General features: G+C 47.0%; 2 long non-coding RNA genes across 2 annotated transcripts; both read left to right on the forward strand.

Moving 5' to 3' along the window:
* The first annotated feature begins 2,076 nt into the window (after positions 1-2,076).
* Positions 2,077-2,945, forward strand: LOC106816770. Its single transcript, XR_001394933.1, has 3 exons — positions 2,077-2,136; positions 2,446-2,547; positions 2,801-2,945. It is a non-coding gene; the product is annotated as an uncharacterized LOC106816770 (long non-coding RNA).
* A 1,974-nt stretch (positions 2,946-4,919) lies between these two features.
* On the forward strand, positions 4,920-6,803 carry LOC106816771. Its single transcript, XR_001394934.1, has 3 exons — positions 4,920-5,014; positions 6,123-6,236; positions 6,722-6,803. It is a non-coding gene; the product is annotated as an uncharacterized LOC106816771 (long non-coding RNA).
* The last annotated feature ends 1,040 nt before the right edge of the window (positions 6,804-7,843 follow it).

Below are 7,843 nucleotides of genomic sequence, written 5' to 3' on the forward strand. Positions count from 1 at the left end.
CTAAAGAATTGACCGATCTACAGCAATTTGAAGATCGGAACCGACTTATTCCGGAATATTGCAGCTTTTGAGATAAAGCGTTCCGGGCAAGGGGCCGCAGTCGGGGATGAGCGGTCAGGGGCCCTTAAAAAATTTTTTATTTTTTTATTTTTTAAAATTAAAAATGACCATAATAATCTAGAGATATCTGAACGCTATATATCCGGATTAAATATGCACTTAGGAATTATTTTTTGTAAAAATCTTATTTTGTCCAGGTAGGCCATTTTCAGCATTGACATGTGTGCGTGCTCATTACATCAAAACAATAACTTGCGGACTTAGTCCGTATTATGCTGGAGCGGCGTCACATTATGTTCTCTCTCTCGGAATTGCCTTTCACATTGTGCTAAATGTATTTCTTTTAAAACCGATTGCTCAACACCTGCCACTATTGAAGTAGATTTATTATTCTCTACTTTTTCTGAAATATATACATATATATTTTGGCTGGAAATCCCCCGAAGAAATTGATGGAATCGCCCGTCTTTGCTAGTATATGTATATATATACATATATTATATATATATATATATATTATATATATATATATATATATATAAATGTAGAACAAATNTTATATATAATATCAAGAGCTAATAATACCTATAGGTATTATTAGCTCTTGATAATATTTGGCTATATCTAAAGAATTGAACGATCTACAGCAATTTGAAGATCGGAAACCGACTTATTCCGGAATATGCAGCTTTTGAGATAAAGCGTTCCGGGTAAGGGGCCCAGTTGGGGATGAGCGGTCAGGGGCCCTTGAAAAATATTTTTTATTTTTTATTTAAAAAAAATTAAAAATGACCATAATAATCCCTTAAAAAATATTTTTATTTTTTAATTTTTTTAAATTAAAAATGACCATAATAATCTAGAGATATCTGAACCTATATATCCGGATTAAATATGCACTTAGGAACTTATTTTTGTAAAAATTTCATTTTTGTCCAGGTAGGCCATTTTCAGCATTGACATGTGTGCGTGCTCATTACTCAAAACAATAACTTGCGACTTAGTCCGTATTATGCTGGAGCGGGTCACATATGTCAGCCATGTGCATGTGTGTAGGTGAGCAACCTAGTGAAGTAGGTCTGAATCAGCAAGGCTCTCACACTCATCGCACGTAGCCGCCAATTAATAGATCAACATTAATTACAGGGGTAGAAATTAACTTTTGAACACGGGAGTCCAACGGACTCCCTACCCCCAAAAAGAGGGAGTCTGCAGCAAAATGAGGGAGTCCGCAGTCTGAGGTTTAAAATTAAAGATAATAAAAATAATGCATGTGCTTATTTTGAAAACGGTTGCACGTCTGCCAAATTTTCTTTGGACATTTGCTGAAATAATATGGTAATTCTGCGAGGCTCTGGAACGAACTAGTTAGTATAGCAGAATTTTGAGGGAGTCACACGGACTCCTACATATGTCAAATCAGGGAGTACGATAGTAAATCAGGGAGTATTTGACTCCAGACTCCCGTTAATTTTGCACCTTGCGTGACGTAGCTTCCGACATTACATCATCATCTCATCACGCTGGCTTAGCTCATGCCGTGTGACATATAACGCTACTGTAACAGCAGTAGATATTAAACCACACAAAAAACTATTCGAAAGTTTCGCGGAAATCTCGGACTCTCTAGCTTCGAAAAAAAAACCCTCTTTTAAGGCATGACTTTGAAGGCTTAGTCGGGCGTTTCCTCTATTTTAAATGTAAATACATAAATACGACTTTATTAGTCGACACGAATATGCCGTCCGCTTGTTTAGATGTTCAGTTGTTTAGACGTTCGCTTGTTTAACTCGCCGCCTGCGTCGTTTCGACCCAGCAGGAGGAGCAGCGGCGGCGCGATAGCGTCATGTCGTCGTCGGCGCCGGAGATTGGTGGCGCCCCCGCGCGGGGCACCGAGTACAACGCGCAGTACTGCAACTGGTCGGCGTGCAGCAGCCCCGTGTCTGAGCACGCGGGGGCGCCACCGCGCACGGCGTCCGTGGATCGCGCCCGCACACCGCAGCGACGGCCCGAGACCGCCGCCCCGCACGTGCCGTCCGTCAAGTCCGACCCCGGCAAGGCGAAGAACAAGCTCAGGTAGGGGGCGCCGCTGCTGCATGTACAGCGCGAGGTATTTGACACTAGCCACCTCGTGATGTAAACTTGTTCCCTCACTGTGAGGCCAGGAGCGGCAGCTCAAAGAAGTTCATCGGGTGAAAGAAAGACGGCCACTTGTCCTGTTACAGTTAGCTGTGTCGCATCTGAACGAATAAACAAATGTACGCAGTGGGTCATAAGTAATGGGCAGGGAACCAACCTACCTCCGTACTGAATTTCAGCTGTGTGAGACTTAGCGAACTCTCAGACATTAATAATACCCCCCTGTTCTGTTTCCCTCCTCTACAGACCTCCGTCGCCCACGGAGTCTGTGAAGCAGATAGCTGATGGGGGTCAGGTGCAGTACAGGCCACACACGGCCGAGAGACCCAGGTCACTGGTGAAAGCCAGGTGTGTGTACCGCGTAGAGTTGTTGTTGTTGTTGCCAATTGCTGTTGTTTCCAATGTTGTTGCAGTTGTTGCTGTTGCTGGTGTTGTTTTCTGCATCGTCATTGTTGTTGTTGTTGTCGGTGGTCATGGTGCTGCTGCTGCTGTTGTTGCTGCTGCAGCTACTGCTTCTGCTATACTACTGCATTGCTATATCATCAACATAATCATATATCAAATAGACAAATCAAACGATATATAATCTTTCCGATCGCAGGAAGCAGTACAAGTCGGAATACCTGGAGAAGTTTGTGCCACCGTGGAGCTACGAGTACGACCATGGAGAGTGGAAGAAGGTGAAACAGGTGAGAGGAGAGTGGAAGAAAGTGAAACAGGTGAGAGGAGAGTGGAAGAAAGTGAAACAGGTGAGAGGAGAGTGGAAGAAAGTGAAGCAGGTGAGAGGAGAGTGGAAGAAAGTGAAACAGGTGAGAGGAGAGTGGAATTAGGGTTAGGGAGTAGGCGCCTCCCTAGACTAGCATTATATTACATTTATGTAATACAACATGAACAGCGCATGCGCAACAACTGCTCGGACGATCATAGCGCATACGAACAGGTGTCCGATGCTCGGACGAATATCCATGTCCTTTGATGTTATTTCCTAAAATAACATCAGAATATAAAAAATTTTAGGGCACAATTTATTGGTCTAGGCGGCCATCTAACTGCGAACCCCTGACCGGCCCCTCCGGTATTGCACATACTGGCGCGCATTGTTACAACTGCCCCCCCTAGTTCCAATATGTGCTAAACTATGTTAATAACAATTAATATGCTATTCCAGGGTTTCCCGAAACTTTTAACACACATCGGGTCTGACATTCCTTCGAAGTTGAAGATAATTTGAGGCATCCCATAAATTCTCCGCCACGCCATCCATGCGCCGGGCATCCATGTGGGGGGCGCCGGTCCATGCCTTATTAAATTTCCATCTTCGTTTACTTTTGACAATCCCAACTCAGCCATGCTGTGATTTCACAACTTGACGCATACGTCTCTGAACAGATCGAGTTTACATGCATATTGGGGGCCGACAGGTGTGATTACCGCCATTTGGTACAACCGGTCCTGGGCCCTCCCCAATCCATCTGTAAACGACATGGCTTCTAAAATATCTTGTGGAGGACTTTATTCCTACTACACAGTTGACATTCTTTCAATTCAGTTCAATTCAATTAACTTTATTTACAGTTATGACAATTACGTTTTGTTGGATTTACGGAAAATATGTGGTCATATACCAGGTTATTGACAAATTAACCGGCATAAGATAATTTGTAGTCGTGTTTACGCGATTATACCGCCATCTATCTGTTGACATTCTTCCACCATACTTCTCTCAGAGCTCGGAGTATGACGAGCAGTACAAGTGGGTGGCTCCGCCGAGAAAGGAACCCAACGAAGCGTCGCGGAAAGCGAGGATCGATCATGTGCAGGAAGGTAACTCTCATGTTCTAGGTTTCGATACGTGGGTGCGTCACGTTTCGGCCCCTCGCGTGCAAAGTAACGTGATTGGGCAGAGACAAGATTGCGTAATATTCATTTGCGTATGTGATTTGGTGATCACCAGTAAAGCGTTATTCAGTTATGCAGGGTGCGAAATTAACGCGAGTCCGTAGTCAAATACTGCCTGATTTACCGTCGGACTCCCTGATTTGACATATGCAGGAGTCTGTGTGACTCCCTGAAAATTCTGCTATACTAACTAGTTGGTTCCAGAGCACGGCCTCCTTATTATTCGCACGCGAAATTACCGTATTTCTTCAGCAAATGTACAAAGAAAATTTGGCAGACGTGCAACCGCATGAATCTTCAAAATAAGCACATGTTATTGTTAATATCTTTAGTTTTTAACTTCAGACTGCGGACTCCCTCGTTTTGCCGCGGACTCCCTCTTATTGAGGGCAGGGAGTCCGTTGGACTCCCTTTTTCAAAAGTTAATTTCTACCTGGTTATGCATGTAATAATAATGTAATAATAATAATAATAATAATATCATCGGGAGTAAATAACATGTACAGTTTAAAATAGGCCTATAGGTATAGACTATAATAGGCTGTTAAAAATAACCCAATTATTTACCCCTGATAATATTAATAGTTAGCAAGAATAAAAATGTAATAATAATAATAATAATACCAGTGATGATATTAATAATAACAACAGTAATAACTTAATAATAGTAATAGTAAACGATAACTCACCAGCTCCTCCTTGACACCTCCTCCTCCTCCCCTTGGCAGTGTTCGATTACAACTACTCCGCGGGCAGGGCCGGCGGTAAGACGCGCTCGCTGGATCGTCCGCGGCCGGCGTCTGCCGTGCCGTGGGAGCGGGAGGAGCGAGGACGCAGCCGACACCGGACACTGAGCGGGCCGCAGCCGGCCGCGCCGACACAGAGCAAGCCTGCCGCGGGACTCCGCACGAAGCACGTGAGCGAGTCGTAGAGTGGGAGGAGGGGAGGAGAGAGAGGAGGAGAGAGAGGAGGAGGAGGAGGAGAGGAGAGAGAGAGAGGTGGGGCAAGAGGGAGGAGGAGAGAGAGAGGTGGAGAGAGAGGGAGGGAGACTGTGCCTGTCGTGGGACTCCGCACGAAACACGTGAGCGAATCGTAGAGGGGGAGGAAGGGAGGAGAGAGAGGTAGAGGAGAGAGGAGGAGGAGGGAGAAGAGGAGAGAGAAGTGGAGGGAGAGAGAGAGGTGGAGAGAGAGGGAGGGAGACAGAGACTGTGCCGGTCATGGGACTCCGCACGAAACACGTGAGCGAGTCGTAGAGGGGGAGGAGGGGAGGAGGGGGAGGAGGAGGAGAGAGGAAGAGGAGAGAGAGGAGGAGAGAGAGCGAGAGAGAGGGAGGAGGGAGAAGAGAGGTGGAGAGAGGGAGGGAGATGGAGACCGTGCCGGTCGTGGGACTCCGCACGAAACACGTGAGCGAGTCGTAGAGGAGGAGGAGAAAGAGGAAGAGAGAGAGAAGGGAGGAGGAGAAAGAGGAAGAGAGAGAGAAGGGAGGAGGAGAGAGAGAGGTGGAGAGAGAGGGAGGGAGGGAGACTGTGCCTGTCGTGAGACTCTGTATGAAACACGTGAGCGAGTTGTAGAGGGGGAGGAGAGAGAGGAAGAGAGAGAGGGAGGAGGGAGAAGAGGAGAGAAAGGGGGGAGGAGAGTGAGCGAGTCGTATTGTGGGAGGAGGGAGGGGAGTAGAGAGAGAGAGGATGAAAGGGAGAGAATGGGGGGAGGAGAGTGAGCGAGTCGTAGAAGGGGAGGAGAGAGAGGTGGAGAGAGGAGGAGGAGGGAGAGAGATGAAAAGAGAAAGAGAGCAGATGAGAGAGAGAGAGAGAAAGAGAGAGAGAGAGAGAGAGAGAGAGAGAGAGAGAGAGAGAGAGAGAGAGAGAGAGAAAAAGATTGCGAGACAGCAAACACAAGCGATAGATTTTTTCCCAAAATAAAATTTGTCGAGAGAAAAAACGTAAAAAGTGTGACTTCTCCCGTACCCTCCCATCTCCTCACTGACATCACCCGTTTGTGTTTTCCCACGTTTGGTGACCGCGCAGGGCTACCACATCGACCCACACGCCGTGCGACACCACGATGGCAGACGCTCCGTCTCCGAGGTGAGGGAGCCACCGCGCAAGGAGAAGTCGGACACGAGGAGTTCTCACGCCAAGGTAGGTTTCTTCATTTCTCGACATTCTGCCTCGGCGTCTCGGGCAGCGGTGGCTCCATCGTGTGGCTATTTAAACAAACTCAGTGCATTGAGCGTGTTGGAGTGATACTTGCAGTGTCTCGTGCACTTGTTCACTTGTCAGTTATGAACCTGTTATAGCTATGATGTTAGTTATGTATTAGTTATGAACCTGTTATAGCTATGATGTTAGTTATGTATTAGTTATGAACCTGTTCAGTTATGATGTGTTGATCACAAACTACCCGAAGTGGAACATTCATCATCGATCGTAGTGTGAGCACGTCTAGCGTTTACCAGCAGTATCGGGTTTACAACGCGATTATAGTTCGCGTTTAATGTACGCAACGACCACACGATGGCGCTACTCGTCATCTTCCCTACGTCTCATCTAATATATCTCATTTCGCCCCGTAGTCTGTGAGCGCGCGTACGCTCCCATCTCTTATCGCACACTTTGCTCACCAGGAGGACCCGGCGCTGCGATACCGCGCAGGCGAGCGGCGAGCAACGCGCGGACAGACGAGCGAGTACTCGCGGCAGTTCCACGCGCGGACGCCGCTCGAATCGCCGGTCGTCGCCGCCGCGGGCAAGGTAAGCGTGACGACGATCACGTCCCCCGCGCGCCGCGCACGTGCTGTCATCGTAATGCAGGGGTAGAAATTAACTTTTGAACAAGGGTCCGTTCAAAAAGAGGGGGTCCGCAGCAAAATGAAGGAGTCCGCAGTCTGAAGTTGTAAATTAAAGATATCAATTATCAACGCATGTGCTTATTTTGAAGATTTAATATTAAAATTTAACTAACAAGAAATCTTGGTTTAGTATAGCAGAATTTTCAGGGAGTCACACGGACTCCTGCATATGTCAAATCATGGAGTCCGACAGTAAATCGGGGAGTATTTGACTCCGGACTCGCGTTAATTTCGCACCCTGGTATAAATGTGACGTCAAAGTCACACACACGGGCAAAAACCTGTACATCAGACCTGTATGTCAATCACATGCAGTTAAAGACCTGCNAGTAAATAGTACATAGTCTGTGCACACATATTTTACACTAAACACACGTGTATAGTCTATGCATGCATAATATATGTGTGTCCTTCAACGACTTATTAAGAGGAAAAGGATTATATATGTTATATAATTATTTTAGGCTATGTATGCAGCGATCACGTTCTCAATGCACCACCGTATATATTCTAGGTGTTAGTTACATCTCTAGCTGAGTTCAAGCGCTGTTTGCTGCGATCACATCTTACTCACACACAGTATTCTCCGCGCCCTTCCTGTCTAACCGTTACGACGGTTGCTTTCCGCAGTCTCGCGTCCGCGTCGGCCATGTCGCAGGACTCCCTCGACTCCGTCGCGACGCTGCAGTCGCACACAGGTGGCGCCACCGCCGCTGCTGCCGCCGCAAGTCCGAAGAAGCAGAGAGGCGGCAAGACGACGCAGCGGCAGCGGCAGCAGCAACAGCGTCCGCACACCGTCGCCGCTCCAACGGGTTAGTATTTGATTTCCGCTCGAGTTCGTCGCTAACTTTAAGCTCGGTGGCATCCGGTGATAAGCTGATCGAACACAGATGGGGTA

This window comes from Priapulus caudatus, unplaced genomic scaffold, assembly GCF_000485595.1.
Source record: "Priapulus caudatus unplaced genomic scaffold, Priapulus_caudatus-5.0.1 Scaffold1481, whole genome shotgun sequence".
In the NCBI taxonomy this organism is placed as follows: domain Eukaryota; kingdom Metazoa; phylum Priapulida; class Priapulimorpha; order Priapulimorphida; family Priapulidae; genus Priapulus; species Priapulus caudatus.